The sequence below is a fragment of the Coloeus monedula genome (genome assembly GCF_965178545.1).
Source record: "Coloeus monedula genome assembly, chromosome: 3".
Classification (NCBI taxonomy): Eukaryota; Metazoa; Chordata; class Aves; order Passeriformes; family Corvidae; genus Coloeus; species Coloeus monedula.
In genome coordinates this window covers 21,156,653-21,175,629 of record NC_138783.1, presented here as the reverse complement: position 1 = coordinate 21,175,629, position 18,977 = coordinate 21,156,653, and positions in this window count along the sequence as shown.

Here is an 18,977-nt window from a genome sequence, read left to right as displayed (position 1 = left end):
TACTTTACTAGTTCAGTAACAGTATTCTGCCAGTTTGCATCAGTCATAAAATGTAAGGATACTCTCCAAGAGAGGAAACTTCCTCTCTCAAGCCGTTCATCCTTGGTATCACTGCAGACAAATGAGAACTCTGAGCTTTGTGTTCATTTTACAGTGTTAACACCTGTCTGCAGTCACTACCAGTTCACCACAGAGATGTTTCCAGAGGACCCTGACCTACTCTCAAATTATAAAAACCCGTGAAACACCATGAAAGCAAACTTTGGGATGACTATTAGATGACAGTATAAAGCCCTCACTGGCAAGGTATAAGAAGCCACAGAACAACCACATACATGATTATCCCCTACCCTAACAAGAAAATAAGAATTTTGGAATAGTTAATGGATGGCCAATTAAATTTGTTCCAAATAAAAATAGAAATACATTTACATCAATTAATATAAAAACTAGAAGTTTTTATATGAGCTCTGTATCTGCTACATCAATGAAAAAGCAAATGAAGTATTTGACAATGGGAAATACTAGTTGAAGACATATGGAAAAAACATTAATATATGCCTGCTCACCATTGCATTGATTTTCAATTTTAATCCTGTAACTAAAAGTAAGAGAGAATACGGAGATAATTTGTGGGTTTGATTCATTCAAGTGTTATCTTTCCCTTCCTTTTCACTCTGCAAATATCTTGCCATACCCTCTCCAGTGCACAGGGAAAAAAAAATCTCCCTTTTTATTTTAGTTAAAAGCTACCTACTGGCATACTGTGAGAAAATGAATCTCTGAATCTTAGCTATAAATCTGTGCATTCCGGATCAGGAGAAGTAGTAGTCTTCAAATGGATCTAAATCTCCTTTCACTCGTGGTCAGATACCTATGAAATTGGAAATATATTCTGATCTCGCATATGCCATTCTTATCTTTATAAGAAAAATATGCTTTTGCACAGAGGAGCTTTAAAAAAAATTGACAAACAGAGGACATTTCCTACATGGAGTCTGGAGTAAGATAAACCATCAGAATTTACAAAGAAAAGAATACCACTTGGTAAGAAAACTCTTTAGACTGTAAAGGCAGAAAATAATTACAGTACCACCATTTCTTAGTTTAATTTGATTAGAAAATGAAAAGACAGATGTGCAATAAAATTGGTATTCAAAGAAGTCATGGTTTGTCCAAACAGAATGGATCCCATTCTCATTACATGCTGAAATCACTTATCAATTAAAGCAGTGTACGTGATTTCCTGTGGATGAAGGTTTCCCTAGCCAACTCAGGAAAGTACTCAAAACTTCAAATTACTAGTGGGATGTGTTTGGCCTTTGGATAGTATCAGAACAGCTAAATAGCTTGCATTCCCCTGTATAATTTATAACAACTCTGATAATACCAGGAGATTTGGTTTAGAAAATTTGGAACATAAAAGGGCATCAAAAGCTCTCAGAAGTCTGCGAACAGAACTCCTGGAATGGTATAAAAATGTTACAGAATAACATAATGCACATCAATTCTGCTACTGTATGAAATTACTACCCAGTCCTGGCTACTGGAATAATTTAGTAGATGGAGATAAACCTTTTGATTAAGTACATGTAGGTATCCAGGCATACCTTTTGTAACAAGCCTTTCCTGTAACAGCAAAATGTTCTGTCATCTGCCACATCCCTAAAAATTTGCCGGCAATGATGAGTCAAAGTAGTTAAGGGGAAAATCCCACAGCGTCAGTGGTATCATGCAAGCAGTACAAACATGGAGTTAATCTACTGAATCAACTAATTCTTAACTCAGTATTCAAGATGTTGGCTCACCCTCAGTGAACCAGTGACAAGGGAACAAGTGCTGCAAGTGTAGAGTGGTCCCAAAAATAGAGAAAAACTGCAGAAAGAAAGACAACCTCTTGATACTCTCACAGTATGCTGGAACCAAAATTAGCTCAGTCTTGGGTCAGAGGCTTCTTCCCCCTGTTCCCCCCACCCTCCCTTTTCTTCTATAGGAGAACTGAAAAAAGTCAAACATGACATGGACTTAATTCGCAGAAATTCCTCAGGCATTGGTTATGCACTTTCCACAGATGTTAGCTGTTTTCAAATGGAAATTACAGTGTCAGACATCATTTTCTCAGAAAAACAGTTTTAAACTCTTTTGATCAGAAGAGATTTAGCTCAGTTTCACATGAGTCAGGGTGAACAATTTCTAGATGGTCCCCTGGGAACAACTTTTGGATGCTAAAAGACAAAAGCTCTTCAAGCAACACAACAATAAAAAAACTGGTGGTATCTTCTGTAGTGTGCAAGTAGGGGAAGGGAATGGTGGGAAGAAGTGCATGTGGACTGTAGGGATTTTCCAACAGAGCTTGGGAGAAAGTAGCCAATAAACTGACAAAGTGTACAGCATCACTTATTTCACAAACAGCATTTAGTCTCTAAGGTACAAAAAGGGTTTTTTTAGCTTTCAAAACAACTGACAAAGCTGCCAACTGTTACTCAACGCATTATCAAGCTAATGGAGGGAAGAGGTTGGGGCAGGGGAGACAGAGAAAGACAAAGCTTTTATCTTCTCCAACACTGACCAAAAGAATGAAGTCAAAAGTAACAACTTCAGGCGTAGGTTCTCCCCTGCAGGGTATTGCATGGCTGGATGAATATTAAAATCAGTACACAAAAATGTGCATGAAACAGCTGCCTTGAGATCTCCATATTCAAAATGAGTATTATAAATATATCCACCTGGTTATGTGAGCCTTAAGTTAATCTTTCTTTTTCGTTCATCTTACCTTTTCCTTTTCTAAAAACACAGGAGAAAATCTATTTAGTCACCAGCATGTCCCTTGCATGCTCTACTTACAGCATTCATTTTATGCTTCCTCTACTTTATTGACATAAGGGCAATAGCCCTTCTGTCCCATTATGGAATTTTTTGTACCTTCCTTTTAACACTGTGATGAAGACATTTAATACAGTAGGCAGATTTCTGTAAAGTAATACTTAAGATCATGAAACTAAATATTTTTGAGTATTCACTTTGCGGGTTGCCAAAAGTCAAAATAATCCTCACAAACCGCAACAAAGATGTCCGGGATTTAGAACACAACAATTAATTCCCTCTGCCTTCATCCAATGAACAACTGTCAAAATACTTGCACTTCTGGCTTGAAACAATTAAGGCTTTTGCAAAGGATCTATTCTCCTCTGACCATGCTCCACTTCACTCCTGTGTCTCAAAAAACCAGGGCAGGCATATTATTTAAGACACTCAAGGGCAAACAATGAAAAATTCACAGGCGTTCAGCAAGTTTTCAGTGATCTCGCTATCCACTTATCTAACCCATAATTTGTTAGTTGGTCTATTAGGATTTCACAGGAGACAGAAGGAATCCCAGACCATCCTGTGTTTTAAGTAGTGTCTGCAGCATCCTTTGGATGGCAAAAAGGAGTTAGAAGTAGCAGCTGAGTTAATGAAACAGACTGTATTGGTGTCTTTGTGAATCCTGTTCTCTCTTTCTTGATCCTTGTGACTAGAGTCTGATGTTCCTCCCACAGAGGTATTTGTGAGAGTTCTGCTGATTTTTTTTCTCTTTCTGGTTGAATTTCAAGGGCTGGTCAACAATATACAGGACAATTATTAGTGTCTCAATATGCTTCTATTGGGAACTTTTTTTAAAGTCTTAAGAGAAAGCTAATAAGGATTTGACCAAAACATTATCCTGATAATCTTTATTACATTAGTGTCTTTTTCTGTATCTGGAGCTTTTCTGTGTAACTACTTCTAATAGCATTTTAATAACATAAATACTATGAAATGCTTATGAAAATTAAATTTAAGTTATTTCTTAAGTAAGATCTTTGATAAGAGAGTAGAGAAGCCTAGAAGAGGTTGCTGGAGTCTCATGAGTTTATGTACTTATGTATTTCTGTATAAAGAGGAGGGAGTAATGCTGATTACATATGTACCAGGAACACAATGGAACTGATGATCTAGTCATGCCTAGGTGCAAGGAAGATTTTACCTCAGTGGAATAACTGAGCATATGTAAGTCCATGGAGTCTGACAGAAGGAATCCATGGATGCTGAGAAAGCTGGCTGATGAAGTTGCAAGACCACTCTTGAATATCTTTGAAAGGTCATGGTGATAACCCATGATCAGAAGAAAGTAAATGTCACTTTCTTCTTCAAGAAAGGCAAGAAGGAGGATCTGGGGAACAGGAGGCCAGTCCACAACAAGGTCATGGAGGAACTAATTTTGGAAACAACTTCCAGATACATGAATGTCATTGAGAGTAGACAACATGGATTTATGAAGGGGAAATCATGCTTAATCAGACTAAAAACCTTCTTCAATGGGGATCAGCTTGGTAGATGAGGGAAGAGTGGCAGATATTTACCTCAACTTTAGTAAGGATTTGGACGCTGTCTCCTCGGATTCCTTCCCTTTAGGTAAATCCCAGCCTGAGGGACTGAATTTGCTGAGATGTTTGCTATTTTTTTTCCTTTCTTAGAACAGCTGACAGTCTTTCTCTGCAGTACCAAGTTTCTGGCTGTAGAAGCAGGCGTTGATGTTTAAAATGCTGGCATTATAAAATTATGGATTGTTGAGCAGTAACCTGCTTAAGGTTCCACATTATTATTCCTCATGACTTACTAATCATGATGGACAAGCTTTACAGATGATCAATAACCCTTCTCCTACCAAAGGGAGATACTAATGAGAAAGTAGTGGCCAAGAGCAGGGCTGGTCCCAAACTAATTTGCAGGTTGTCCCCACGTGCAGGTAAGCAAAGAGGATGGTGTGAAGGGGTCTGCTGGCCTCAGTTTATTTCCAGAACCTGCCTTCCATGCTGCAGGGCTTATACACAGTCATACTGTGCACACAGACAGAATCCATCGTGCCAGGGAAACATTACAGCACTGGGCACTTGCGGATTGAATACCTTGACCAAGGTATATGGAGGAAAGTCACAGAATCACAGAATCACCAGGTTGGAGGAGACCTCTAAGATCACCGAGTCCAGCCCATGCCCTAACACCTCAACTAAACCACGGCACTGAGTGCCATATCCAATCTTTTTTAAACACATCCAGGGATGGTGATTCCACCACCTCCCCAGGCAGACAATTCCAGTACTTCACCACTCTTTCAGTGAAAAACATTTTCCTTAATATCCAACCTATATTCCCCTTGTTGCAGCTTAAGACTGTGTGCTCTCGTTCCGTCACTTGCTGCCTGGAGAAAGAGACTGACCCCCACCAGTCAAAGCAGTAGAGCTTGGTATTCAGATCAACTTATAGCTATTTTCTGCTCTTTGGTGCAAAGGAAGGAAAAAAAATGAAGAAATAAAGACCACAATTTGGGATTCAAACAGTAACTGGACGGGAAATTTTCACTCAAAAAACTTTTTTTAAGTTTTATTAGGCAATTTCTGCTTTTACTGAAAATTGAAAATGATTTGCGATACACAGGAGGTAAGACCAAATGATGAAGTAGCCTCTTGTTGTCTTAGAGACCATATGACTGCCCATAACAACTGATTTTGTTTATAGATGTTCTGCACGCCAGCCCTGAAATCCATTATATATTGTGTCTAAGCTAGACAAGTGCCAGAAATACTTGTATGAGATTATACATACACATGACTCTTATGCAGGCTCCTTATGGGAATCAAAGGAGAATTTTGCAAAGAAAAAAATAAAAAGCTGTAGCCATCCTGAGGAAATCTGATAGCAATGAAGGCAAGGCAGGGGTATCAGAATATGTGCCAGGAAACGAGAGATTTCTTTATACACACCCATTATTACATCAGCTGTTGCGCTGCAAGTCGCTACTAATGAGTTTTGAGAAAAGTGGGTTTGTCATTGATTGAGATGATTCCAAGCTTTATAAGGGCCTCCTAGTTTCAAAACTGGTGCTCAGTTGCTCTTAAATCCAGGCATAATAAAATCATCAATAGTAAGTCGTGAGGGATAATAATGTGAAACCTTAAGCAGGTTACTGCTCAACAATCCATAATTTTATAATGCCAGCATTTTAAACATCAACGCCTGCTTCTACAGCCAGAAACTTGGTACTGCAGAGAAAGACTGTCAGCTGTTCTAAGAAAGGAAAAAAAATATATGAATAGTGAACATCTCAGCAAATTCAGTCCCTCAGGTTGGGACTTAAGGAATTCTGAGAGTTCTGAAACCAGAAAGATGCCCATGATAAGCTACTCCAGAAGTAATAAGACTAACAATCTCATGTCACAAGCTAGTGACATGTTACTAAAACAAGGAACACTTAAAATTAAAACACCAATTGCAAGATCTCAGAGGATGCAAATTTTATCATTAGCAAAAATAAGGTCTAAAGGATGCAGAGATATAGCACTTTGTCACTTTTGGGCCTGGTAATTGTCAACATGAAATTGTCGAGAAAAAATATGTTTCAAAGACCTGCTTATTAAATACTGATTGTGTATGAACTCTAATTCCAATACCAATGCCATTTCAGTATTCCCTTAATTCTCAGTGACAGTTGACCATATCATAATCATTAACACTGAAGATACTAATTCACAATGAATGTGTCAAACCAAAAAAGACTTAGGAGAGAATTTTCTTATGGAAATACTTTAAAGTTTGAGGCTTTTTAATGTATTCTTGTCTGCAGCTAGGATATGCTGAGCATGGGGATGATCAGTTATGGCAGTTTCCTTACCCTGGTGTGAGGAAATCCTTCATAACGCCTCCACCAGAGTATGACAACACAGATGTGAAGCAATGTGATTTTAGAGACCTCACACAGCTTATACAATGCCAGACTGGCAAAATTAACAGAATACAGAAGTTTAATGTCTGGCTGAACTGACAATGTCAGAAACAAGGTTTCAGATTCATTCCAGAAAGCAAGAATTCTTCTGGAATGCAAATATCCCATATAAGGGACAGGTTTCATCTGAACCTTAGGAAAACTGTGCCAGTGGCACATAAAAATAAAAATAATAGTAAAAAAAAGGTCATGAACAAGACTTTAAATCACAGAATGTAAGAAAATCATCAGGTGCAGAAGACAGCATGGTACTATTACAAGTAAAGATACAGAAGTTTCATCTCTTCAAGAAAATGGTACAGATTAAAAAAACCCCAAAACTTGATACAGAAAAATAGGACTTTTTATTTCCTAAATACTGATTAATTTGATACTCACAGCTCCCAGCAGTTTATGCTTTCCCCTTCAGTCTTTTCTAGTACACTGTGAGACATTGGGTTGTGTGCTGTGGTTACTTCTTCAGGCAAAACATCCCAATGCTCATTATCCCTGAATCTTTTCTTTAGAAAAAGTTACACTTGTGACAAGCAGAAGCAAAACTGAAGGAGCCAAAAGGCTTATACATTCCCAAGGATAGACTCAACTCAACTCCTGTAGCTTTCCTAACCTTATTCAACTGGCTTGTGTGATAAACCCCCAGACCCAATAATTAATTAAACTAATTATCGAGGAAAGGAGGGACCAAAGAAACCCCCAAAGTGCTTCTTGAGCAAAATCAGCCAAAAAAATTAGCATATGACTCATGTTTAAGTTACTCCACTGCATTTTACAAGACTTCCAAAATAGCTGCATCATGCACCATCATTTATATAACACGAAAGATAGCCCAGACAGTGTCAAATACTGATTTTCAAATTATTATTTGCAAATATTAATGCCATATTTTCACATTTTGTAGCACATTACCAAATGTTTACAAAAACTACAAACTTCCTCTTCTCAGAACACATCATTTATTTATTACACATCATTAAAACATGCCTGAATATGATTTTTGACTAACAATGCTTTTCACCCTGAGGCCATGCAATTGTAACAAAATAAGGTGATTTTAAAGTGACATCTAGTCTATGGCTTTAGATGAAATGCATGTTTCTCAATAAGAAATTTTGGAGTATAGTAAGATTCTAGCACAACATCCTGAGCAAGTGCAATTTACATGTGGAAGAGGATTGACGATATAGGACACAGGATAACAGAAATATTTTTGCATATTAACAAAAGAATGTATCTATGTACAGTGTAATTGCCTGTGTACACAGTTACAATCAGAGAATACTTAGGTAAATGGACAGGTAACTAGATAGGGACTTTATTACACAGAAGCTGAATTAATTAGTATTAGCTTGCAAACTTACAGCAAAAGTCCTCTGCACTCTTATTTTATCTAGCCTGTATCATAGTTGTGATAGCATACTACTGTTCCCTCAAGAGTCCTGCCTCAGTCACTCTGCTGGATGGCTTGCTCTCTGAAGGGAGCAAATAGAGATGGAACAGCAGGAAAATAGAATGTATGCCAATGAACACTGAAAACCCCGAGACACAGGAACTTCAAAAAGCAATAGGAAAACTAAGAAAAGAACTCAAAAAGAGCTCAGAAAATAATTATTTCTGATATGGTGGTGTAAACATTAGCAGATCTTAATGTTAATTTTGAAGAAATATTTGAGTAATATGGTGGGTTTTAAAAATGCAGGGAAGCTTTGACACATTCATACACTGAAATCTGCTCCCTGAAACAGTTGCCTTCACTTGCAGACAGAAACAACCTGTGAATCCAGAGAAAGAAATCTCTCAGCTACATATCCTTTAATTCTTTTCCTGCTTAGTCTAAGGAAGTATTCATGGTGAGGCTGTTAGAACAAGTTCATTCATCATCTTAAAAATATTATTTTATTAATACAAAATACAGTGGATATGATTTTGAGACTGAAGAATACTTACCATATTTTTGGCTAAAGAACAAGAGATGAGTCAAAAGGAACTTCTTGGCAGTATCCTGCCCCAAGCAAACAATCTGCATGTTTTACAAACAAGCTCAAGAGGAAGATACTGCTTGCTCATAACTCCCTAGATAGTGTAGGACACCTGCAGAGTTTCCCCACTATTTCTATCAGAGCCTCTGGTGAACAATCAGAAGTTGATTCTCCCAGTTGCCAGTGGGAGAACCCATCTGGTTCAAACACTGTGCTAGGCACATTATGGCATGATACCATTTCTCTGAGCCATGGTATTAAAGGTTATTAATGGTTAAGAATTAATTAATGGTTAAGAATTCTCTGACTGATTTTTGGATACATTTTGCATTAGAAACTGTCATCAGTCCCATAACAACACTCCCACTCTGTCTCTGTGGTGGGCTGAATGCCAAAAAGAAGAAAACAGATTAGATGGCTCTTACCATTTTAAGCCTTCCCCCACAGCCAGTCAAACAATCAAAAACTCTATTTAAAATCTACCTTTTGTGAACTACACAATTGTCCTTTCCAGCTTGATCACTTCCTTCTCCTCTCATATACATTAAATACATGTATTTCCAATGAGACATCCATATTCTAATCAGCTTTAAATATGCTGCATACAGAGAAATGAAGCTGTGTTTTCCTAGGTTGGAACTACAGAAAGATCCTCTCCTCACAGGATACAAGGATAGCAATCAGTCCTTCTGAATAAAAACAGCTTCAGTAAGCAGCATCACCAACACAAACTTCCTGTTATGCAATCACAAACTAAAGTGATACCTGTTCAAGATGGTGAACATTTATTCAGTGTTATGTTATATTAACTGTATTTAAAAATAAAATTTATGTTTTCCTAAATTTATGGTGCAGGCTCAATTACCACAAGAGAATTATTTTGTCAGCCTATGAGGAAATACAAGTCTTAGTTATGATCATTGACGATTAAGCCACAAGGATTTTTTTAGATGGCCACATGTGGTCTTCTTATCTTAGGCTAAATCAATTTGGCATTGCAACAGTAGAAGTCAGGAAATTTTAGTTTACTGGAAATTATTCTAGTAATTCTATTTTTTGTGAACATACTGAGGGCTAAACACCAGACATTTATCTGCTTGCACAATCCTGTAACCCATGGCTTACTCATGCACAGTGCCTATAGTATTTAGAATCACCATCATTAAGTGGCAAGAATTGTCAAAAGCAAGGGAATTTATTTGTGTATCTTGACTCAGGAATGACTAACAACTCCACTGCCTAAAAGTTGAGAATTGGAAAAAACCCTGTATATTGTGCTCAAATAGATTTTTTTTCCTAGCAGATGCGTCTGATACTCCCTCCTTGTGCAAGTAAACCAAGCCAGAAGAAAAGCAAGGGAAGGACACTGTGTAACATTGTTCTTAATGATCCCTAAATAATCAACAGAGGTATCAGCATAGTTGGAAAGTCTGGCCATGCTGATTAGACTGAAAGGAGCAGGCACTTCACTGATGCACTTTTCAAGTTAACACCAAAATTATCTTCATTAAACAGATTAAATAATACTGCTGAAGCTTGACTGCAAAGCAGAAGATGAAAAAAACAAAATTCACTTTGTTTTGCTGACATTGCTGAATGCTTATCTGGCTGCTCTGTCACCATATCTTGTTCAGTCTAACATGAAACTACTCTTCTTGCCAGTGAATAAAAACTCCTACTCAAGCATTTGACTGTGATACAATCTAAAAATAGTATTCACTATCAGATATAGAACTCAGAGAGAAAAGGTATATTGTAATATAGAAGAAATTAATGTCACAAAAGTTCACATCTGAGTAGCATTCAAATAGCTTCCCACAGATTAAAGGAAATTTTGGCTTGGTCAAGTCTACAAAAAGATGCAATTCTTAAAAAAAAATGTTCAAAATGAGCTGGTCTTTGACAAGGCCCCATATTCTCACTGCATTTGTGGACTGCAATTCTGATGAGCAACAAGACCTTAGCCTGTGCAAAGATTTGCACAGAGAATAACTAAAACCAATGGCAAAATAAGTAAGATGAAGACCTTAAATAAAAGTTCAAACTGAGGCTAATGTTTCTGCCTTGGAAGCTTGGCCTCCTTTTGAGTAAGATATGAAAGAGATTTGCTTCTTTTGAAGTTTACTTTCAGGCTTGCTAACTACAAACGCTTACAAAATGCTTACAGAACCAAAGCCTTCAAATAATATAGAAAAAATGCTCATTTATTTTGTTTCAATAACCCTTCATGGCAAATTTGGGAAACCTGTGTTCCAATAGAATAATTTTAAAGTGAGTAAATTTATTTGATCTCTGACTAAAGCAGATTCATAGAAGATATTTTTTGTCTTCTTTTGTCCACCCAGTTTAGGGATATGTTGGTTTGTCTTTTACAATGATTGTTAAACTGCAAACCCCAGCAGTTCCTCATCTTTCATATTTTTAAAATCATACATATGACAGAAGCAAAACAGCTTATAATATTTTCACAATTATTCTCATCTATTTACATACTTTTTGTGTGAGAGAAAAAATACTTTGCTTTGGGGAAATTGTTAGTGTTGCTCCTGTGACAGAGAGGGCATGATATGATATTAGAAATACTGCATTAAAACTCCACAGCAGGTGAACTATATGCATCATTAATTCAAAACACTACAACTTCCGTTCTGCTTGTTGTAGACATAGTAGCAGTTCTGTAAATCAGTGCCATTCACATCCTAGAGAGTTCTGGATTCAGACAGTTTGGGGACGGGAGCTACATATCCAAACTGACCTAGAGAAAGTTTTCACACAAACATGTCTGTAGGAACACCCTAAACAACTAAAATTTATTGGGAAGCTCTTTGGTCCCAGTACTCTGTCAAAGTCAAAATGTTCAGGCAGAAGTTAAACCACAAAGCAGTCACATCTGCCAAAAAAATTTGGCCACTGCTTTAATATGTGTAGTTTACATGCTTATTCAGATAATTGCATTATTCTGGAAAGATACTATGTGCAAGAATGATGATCCATATTTAAAAATCCTAAATAAATGTAACTATTTATCCAAGCATAATTATATGTGTAAAAAATAGGTAATATCCACTTTCCTAGGGAAAACATTTCCCTCCAGCTGTAAGCTTGCATCAATATGGCTTCCCTCCTTTTAGCTTGCCCCAGCTTTCAACAGTTTTGTCTTCAGTAGCCATGTGAGACAAACCACATATATATATAACAACCATTTGATAACAAGGGTATTGTTTGATTTCTTTCACTTATTTAATTTGAATTATTAATGCTAATTGTATCTAGTTGCACATGATCATTCTCTCTTTAAATACAGGTAGCAGGATTCCAGTTCACTTTCCTTATCACCACTGCAGCTGCTAGCATGTCCTGCAAACCACAGTGGAGTGTGGAGAAAGTTTTTCACACCAGTGCTGTTAGCAGAAAGCTACAAATCTCCACCCACTAATATTTCCTGATAGTACCCACAACTTGAGTCCTAAACTAAGAAGGGTCAATTGCTGGAATAATCCCTCAGTTCAGAGATTAAAACCCTGACAACGTAATTCCATTGCTATACAACTTCCACATGGGGAAGGAGAGAACCTTTTGGCAGAGACCAAGCACTTTCCAGAGTAAAAATGTCATTGTTTACTTCTTCCCTTTCAACTCCAGGCAGAGTTACCAAGCCTGCTATGCTTGGACAATTGCCTGGTGGTTTGATCAGCCTGAGGCAAGCAGGAGGTGCTTGAAAGCTCATCCAGATCCATTTGTGATACCACAGTTTATTTTCTACAAAAAGAACAATTGACAGTTTCTTCAGTTGATTTTTTGAGGTTTTTGTATTTAGATAATCTTTAGCACTGTTTTCCTCCAGCAGTGCAACTAGAGGAGAAAATATGAAAGTTGTTCTTTCTGCTGTGGCAAAGGCTCAGATGCACAATATTTGGCCTAGCTATAGTTCCAAAATATCCTAATGTGGACATAGCTTTTACTGGCAGAATAATACTAGTTAATGTCACAGTTCGCTGAATTAGGCTGAGCAGTTTTTCAATTATTTATACTTTTTCCATTTCTACAATGTTTCAGCAGTCCAACAATTTTCCTAACTCTAGTGTCCTTTAAATAAGTATGCTCCCCAGCAACAAAAAACAAATCTGAAGTCAGGCCCAGATCCAGGGTAAAATTTACACCATTTAAAGTCACTTCCTAAAGAGATGGCAGGACAGAGTGAGTACTTATTTAATAGAGTTCTCCCGTATCTCCACTTCTGCTTTCAAGCTTTATGTTAGAATCATTTTATTTGGGCAGGCATACAGTAATGATTTTCTCTTGTACAATAAGTATTTCCACATTAGAAACATTCTACTTGTCACTCCTGAAATCTTTGAATTTCTCTCCTGAATATTTTACGTGGATTTGTGTTGCCAAACTGCAAAACAAACAAGATGTTTCCCCAACTTTTCCAATTATGTTTTTCAAGACAAAACACAGGTGCAAGGATGATGATAGTCTTTTGACTTTAGATAAAATGTTAGTGAGTGCTGACAACATCCTGAATTCATATAAGCAATTTGCATTTTTGTCTGGATTGGCACTGCCTAGAACTTGGACAGGTATGCTACAAGAAGAAAACTTGTAACCTACCAAGCAAAAGGAATTTCATTTAAGGGTGTCTCTTTCTTGATGGGGGAAAAGAAAGGGGGGATGATCAGGATTTGTGTTGGTTTCTGTATATAGAAAGGACTCTTTAAGCCACTGTAGCCTTCCACTTACAGCTTCTAGTTATTCACTACATTTATTTACTTCTAAGTTGATAAGATGTTTGAGTGGTTTACAAGAAGGAAAAGCAACTGTCAGCTGTGCAAGTGGTTAATTTTTGGTAGAAAAAAATATCTTTAAGTTTTTTTAACTAGAGTGAAATCTTCCAGCCACGGAGCAGTGAAGTAGAACTGGCGCAATCTTGAGACAATGAAACAATCATAAACAATATAATTTCTCAGTTCTGAATATTGATATGAATTAATTAATCTCTTCATTAGGTTAAGAGGATTATACAGGCAAAATATGAAGTAGACATCCTTCAGCATCTAGAACATTCAGGCTATTGCAAGAAGAAATTGCAATTCTAGGAACCAAAGGAGTAAACTGAAATTGTACCAAAATTTACTGGTAGTGGAAGAATAGGCTTGGGAATGAAAAGCTCTGCCATTCATGGAGCAACTGAAGCAGTCTTGAAGTGAATCCATTTGAAGTTACCAGACCAGACAACACCACATCTGTGGCAGAAATGGCTGGTTACTGAAAGTGTAGTAGAAGGCCTATTAATGAAAACATAGAACTTACATTTAACTAAACACGTTGTCCTCCTCAAGAGTGCTTTTGAATACCCTCTTCCTGTTCTTCTGTTGTGAAAAATAGTGTGGTGGTGATGAAGAATACAGATAGCAAATGATTTACTTATTCAAGCCATAACATTGTTTCCTTACTATTATGCCCTGACAGTATGAATTACTAAATTTTTTATCGACCTGCAAACATGCACTGCAAAGTTTATTTCATAAAAGAATCAGAAAGGTGATCTAAATGATACCTGTCTAGGAGGGCAAGGAGATGGCATATCACCTAACACAACACTGAGCTGGACACACAGTATCAAAATCTTGGTACTAACTTGGGCTTCTTTGAATCTCCAGACCTCAACACAGTCATCCAGCCCTTCTAAAATAAATTTGAACGTATTTTGGAAAATGCCATTCACAATTTTTCCTTAAATCAGGTCACACAAACCAAGCTGAGAATAAGATCCCAATCATCTCTGCTGGCCAAGCCCTGCACTAGCTCTCCAGGCATTACTCATCAGCCAGCACCCCCTTGGTTCACAGCTGGTAGAAGGTGCAATTTAACAAAGAGCTATTACTACAAGTGGAAAACCCACAAATTCCCAGAGGCACGTGCAATGTGTGTCTCACAAACCACACCCCTACTGACAGAGTACACTGCGTTCAAAGGCTCACAACTTCCTCAAACACCATTTCCCCTCAGAGCATGCCAAAATAATAATCCCAGAAAAGCCAACACCCGCATGAACTTTTAAACTGTCTTTTTAAAAAGAGCACATTCATTATGACATTTTTTTTTGTCTTGCCTGTTTTTAATGACTGAAAAAATATTGAATTAAACCAGAATGAAAGAAACATGACAAACAGGAATTGCACCAACTTGATTCAATTTAAGTACAAGAGGTAAAACTGAACACCATTGGCACCAAATGCAAAGATTTAATACCTTGATATCTACTTTTATCTGCTTAGAGAGTATTATCTGTAAAAGTGTCCTTCAACTTGTGTTCCTCAAAATACATGTGTAAGTTTAGAGAAAAAGAGACAAAATGTAATGCGACAAAATGTGCTGATGCCCTAGCTGCACAAATCGGCAAAAAAAGAGGGTCAAATGAACAAAAATCATTAGGAAAGAGACAACAAAGAATATCACTGTGCCTAAGCACTGTATAAAGCACAGAAGGTACAACAGATGCAGCTATCTCTGCCCCATGCCCCAAACTCAATAAAAAGGAGATGGGTGAACTGAAAAGATAAAGAAAAAAACAACAGCGGGCAAAATTTAGAAGTAGATTCCACATGAAGAAAAAATAAATTTCAAAATTAAAGAGTAAATAAACCAGCCAAAAGAAACCCACCCAAAGCTTCTTAACAAATGAAACAGCAGCTGAAGGCTCCTACACTAAAGATATGTAAATCAGTAGTGGAATAGTAAAGGTGAATGGGAAGCAATTGTTTCCTTTTTCCCTAAACGTGAGGTCAGAAAGCCCTGAACTAAACTCAAGGGCAGAAATGAAATGTACCACTTGTTTCTTTTTTTCTCCCAAAACACTTATTTAAAAAAATAGTATGGGATTCAAAACATAAGATGTATATAGCAATTTCTCCCTGTTACTTTCTCCCAGGATGTTTGCAGAATATTAGTATTGCTGCAACATAAAGAACATTTAAGGACAACAATGTAAGCAAAATATATGCTCATAATAGCTTAATTTTCTTAGAAAATCACACCAAAAAAAGGTAAATTGGTCCTCAGACAGATCTGGTAAACTGAGTGCTTCAAAATGGTTTTATTCCATGTGCTGTTCTTCCATGTTTCATCTGGTTTGAATTCAAGTGTACTGTGGGTGGTCATAGTCTTAAATGCACTAATATATTCTCATTATATATTCATGTACTAAATAAAAAGATCCACATTGTAGGGAGGAAGATGAGTAGATTGAAGGAAATCTGTTTTTACACAAATCTTGTAGCTGTCCTATGTTCACACTTTTAATGGCTTCTAAATAATTTCCCAGAGTAAGAAAGGGTCAGATAAAAAAATACAGATAACATACAGAAAAAAGATACAATTATGAGACACAAAGATGTGAGATTAGGGAATATGAACAAAGCCAGGAGGATTGTTTTCATACCCTGAAAAACTACACAAAATGGATTTCTACTTTCTTCTTTTGGGGATGGGTAGTGGGATTCAATACAAAAAAAGCTATAAAAAAAGTCTTAGAGTATATCATATACCTAAACTAGAAAAAAACCAAAACTGACCATTTGAAGCAATAGTAATACTGGTAATTTCAGCATAATTTTGCATTGTAAAACTAAAAAAAATTCACAGCTATTTTTGAAATATAAATATTCATGGGTGTGACTTATTTCTTATTTTTTCAAAGTTAATTAATTAATATATATAATCCTTTTCCAAAAGTTTTAACAAATGCACATTCTTAAAAGAAAAAGAAATTTTCAAATATTCCTGAGAAAGTCTGGATAAAAGATAAGAGCACTTCATCTCAAAGAAGGGATAGCAGAAAGTAGCTTTAATAAATGCAGTACTTTCCATGAGAGATTCACAGAAAAGCAGTGACAGAAGCTTAGATAGAATGCAGACCCTACACGTGAAATTTTTCAGGGAAGGGAAACACCAATGGAGGCAATTCTTTGATACCAAAATGGAAAAGTATAACCAGGGGAACAGCTTGTACCAGTAATGAAAGATCACACTATACCCACTGCTGCTTATGAATACAACATGCTTGTTGTAAATGGCAGAGAATTTTCAGAAGAGACCACAATTTGTTATTTATACAGAAAATGTTACTTGGGGCTAGTGACAAGAACGCCAAAAGTGGATCCCAAATGGAAGTAATTTTGAATTAGACTGAGATTATGAGATGATCAAAAATATCTCACTTCATAATTGCACTTTAACTCATTCATGAATAATGAAGTTAGCATTTCAAAACTACTAATCTATGAAGCGATCAGATAAATAGAAGTGGAATAAAAACTCAAAGATGCCCACCACCATCTTACACACTAACTCCTGAACATAATTCTATATAAAAATCCTCTTAATTGTATAAAGGAAATTTGATTTTGTGGAATACAGAGCCAACCACTACAGACTTACTAACTGGATTTCACATACATAATGCTAGTTGATCAAACAAGTCAATTCTGTATGCAAATTACTGCTAAATATCATATAGCATTTATACTTTACATTTTCTATTGACAATCTATTTCATGACAGCTACTCATTCTTGAAGCATGTACTCACAGTTGCACCGTTGCAAATTGCATCCTCAAATTTTGAATTCTCTTAAGTCTTGTGAGCCTTCTGTCTCATTGAGCATCATAAATGTCAAGATGACTGATACTTCTAATTTCCTGCTACATTTATTCAGTTGAAACGTTTGCATTTTTACATCCCCCTTAGACTAAATTAGCCCTGTGAAGGGCCATGGCAGCGGTGTCTGGTATTGTTTACTGTGGAACCCTGGCTTTACAGAGTATCTGGAAGAAGCTACACAAGAAGAAACATTATAGCTTTCAGATTACTGGCAAAGTTCTCCACTCTGTGCTGAAGAAGTTCTAGCTGTAAATTTCTCGGAAGCAATATGTTACATCATGGCAGAGGGAATAGTAAAGATCTGCTCCTGGGAGACTGTGACAAAAGGAAGGAGATACATCCAGAACAGTAGTGATCCACCAAGGGGGATGTTTTTTGTATGCTCTGTCTGCCAAGTAAGTCATCCTAATAACCTCAAGGCCATATTGCTTCTAGTGTAAAAGGCAGTTGATACCCACAACAAAACGTAACCTGTGTCTCCTGATTCTTTAACAACTGGAAAAGAGATACTAAACTCAGAGGTGATTGTGGACAAGAAACCATGCAAGTTATTTAACTCCGAGAGACATCTATTTTATTGAAATGCCCTTTACTGAAGAGTCTGGAGACTGTTTCAGTCTGACACCAGGGACAAAGAGACGAAAGGAAAATTCTTGGGGGAACACCAAAGTTGTAAGATACAGTAAGATATGTCACAAAGAGTGAAAATAGCTGTGGTTTACACCCACAACATTTTTAAAGGATATGAATTATTGAAGACCTAGGCAATAAAATGAAAGAAAAATAAAAATATGTAACACTCAAATTGCAAAGCATATCTACTAGTACTACAAATAGCCATTGCATTTTTTTATACCTACAGGTGTACCAAAATATAATCAATCTGAGCAGATGAATCAATACCAGGTTTTATTTCAGAACACTTAAGCTTAATACAAAAAATAGCTTTGTCATTAACAAATAGTGTTTATAGTCATAACATATGGCCTTAGTAAAGTGGACAGCACTGTCCAAAAAAACCAGAAGTTAGAACTAACACATGAAGTAACAGCAAAACAGAACAAAGAAGCAGCCTCACCCCAAAGAAAAATTATGCTTAAGAAAAAACATATTAATCTCAACAAAACCAGATACTGATAAAAATGAGAATCACAGAAGTTTCAGGCTGATAAGCAATGCAGACGTGAAACTTGACATCATATCAACATAATTATTGTTGTTTGAACCAATTAAAGACATCATATACTTCCATCTCTCTTTTATGAATTAAGATAAGAACTTTGCTTAGTCAAACAGCAAACCAACTCAGCAGAAATTCCCTGGGAAAAATTTAATTAGACTTTTCTTTTGCATTAGCGTCTGTTGTGCATCAATACAATGTCTGGTAAAACTAGGCACAAACAACAATCAGCTTAACCCAGTTTGGAATTGCAAACATATTATTGTTCTCATTATCATGTGGGTTTTGAACAACATGATCTGTAAGAAAGACTAAAACTAAGCAACCTAAATACATTATTTTAGGTAATATTTTA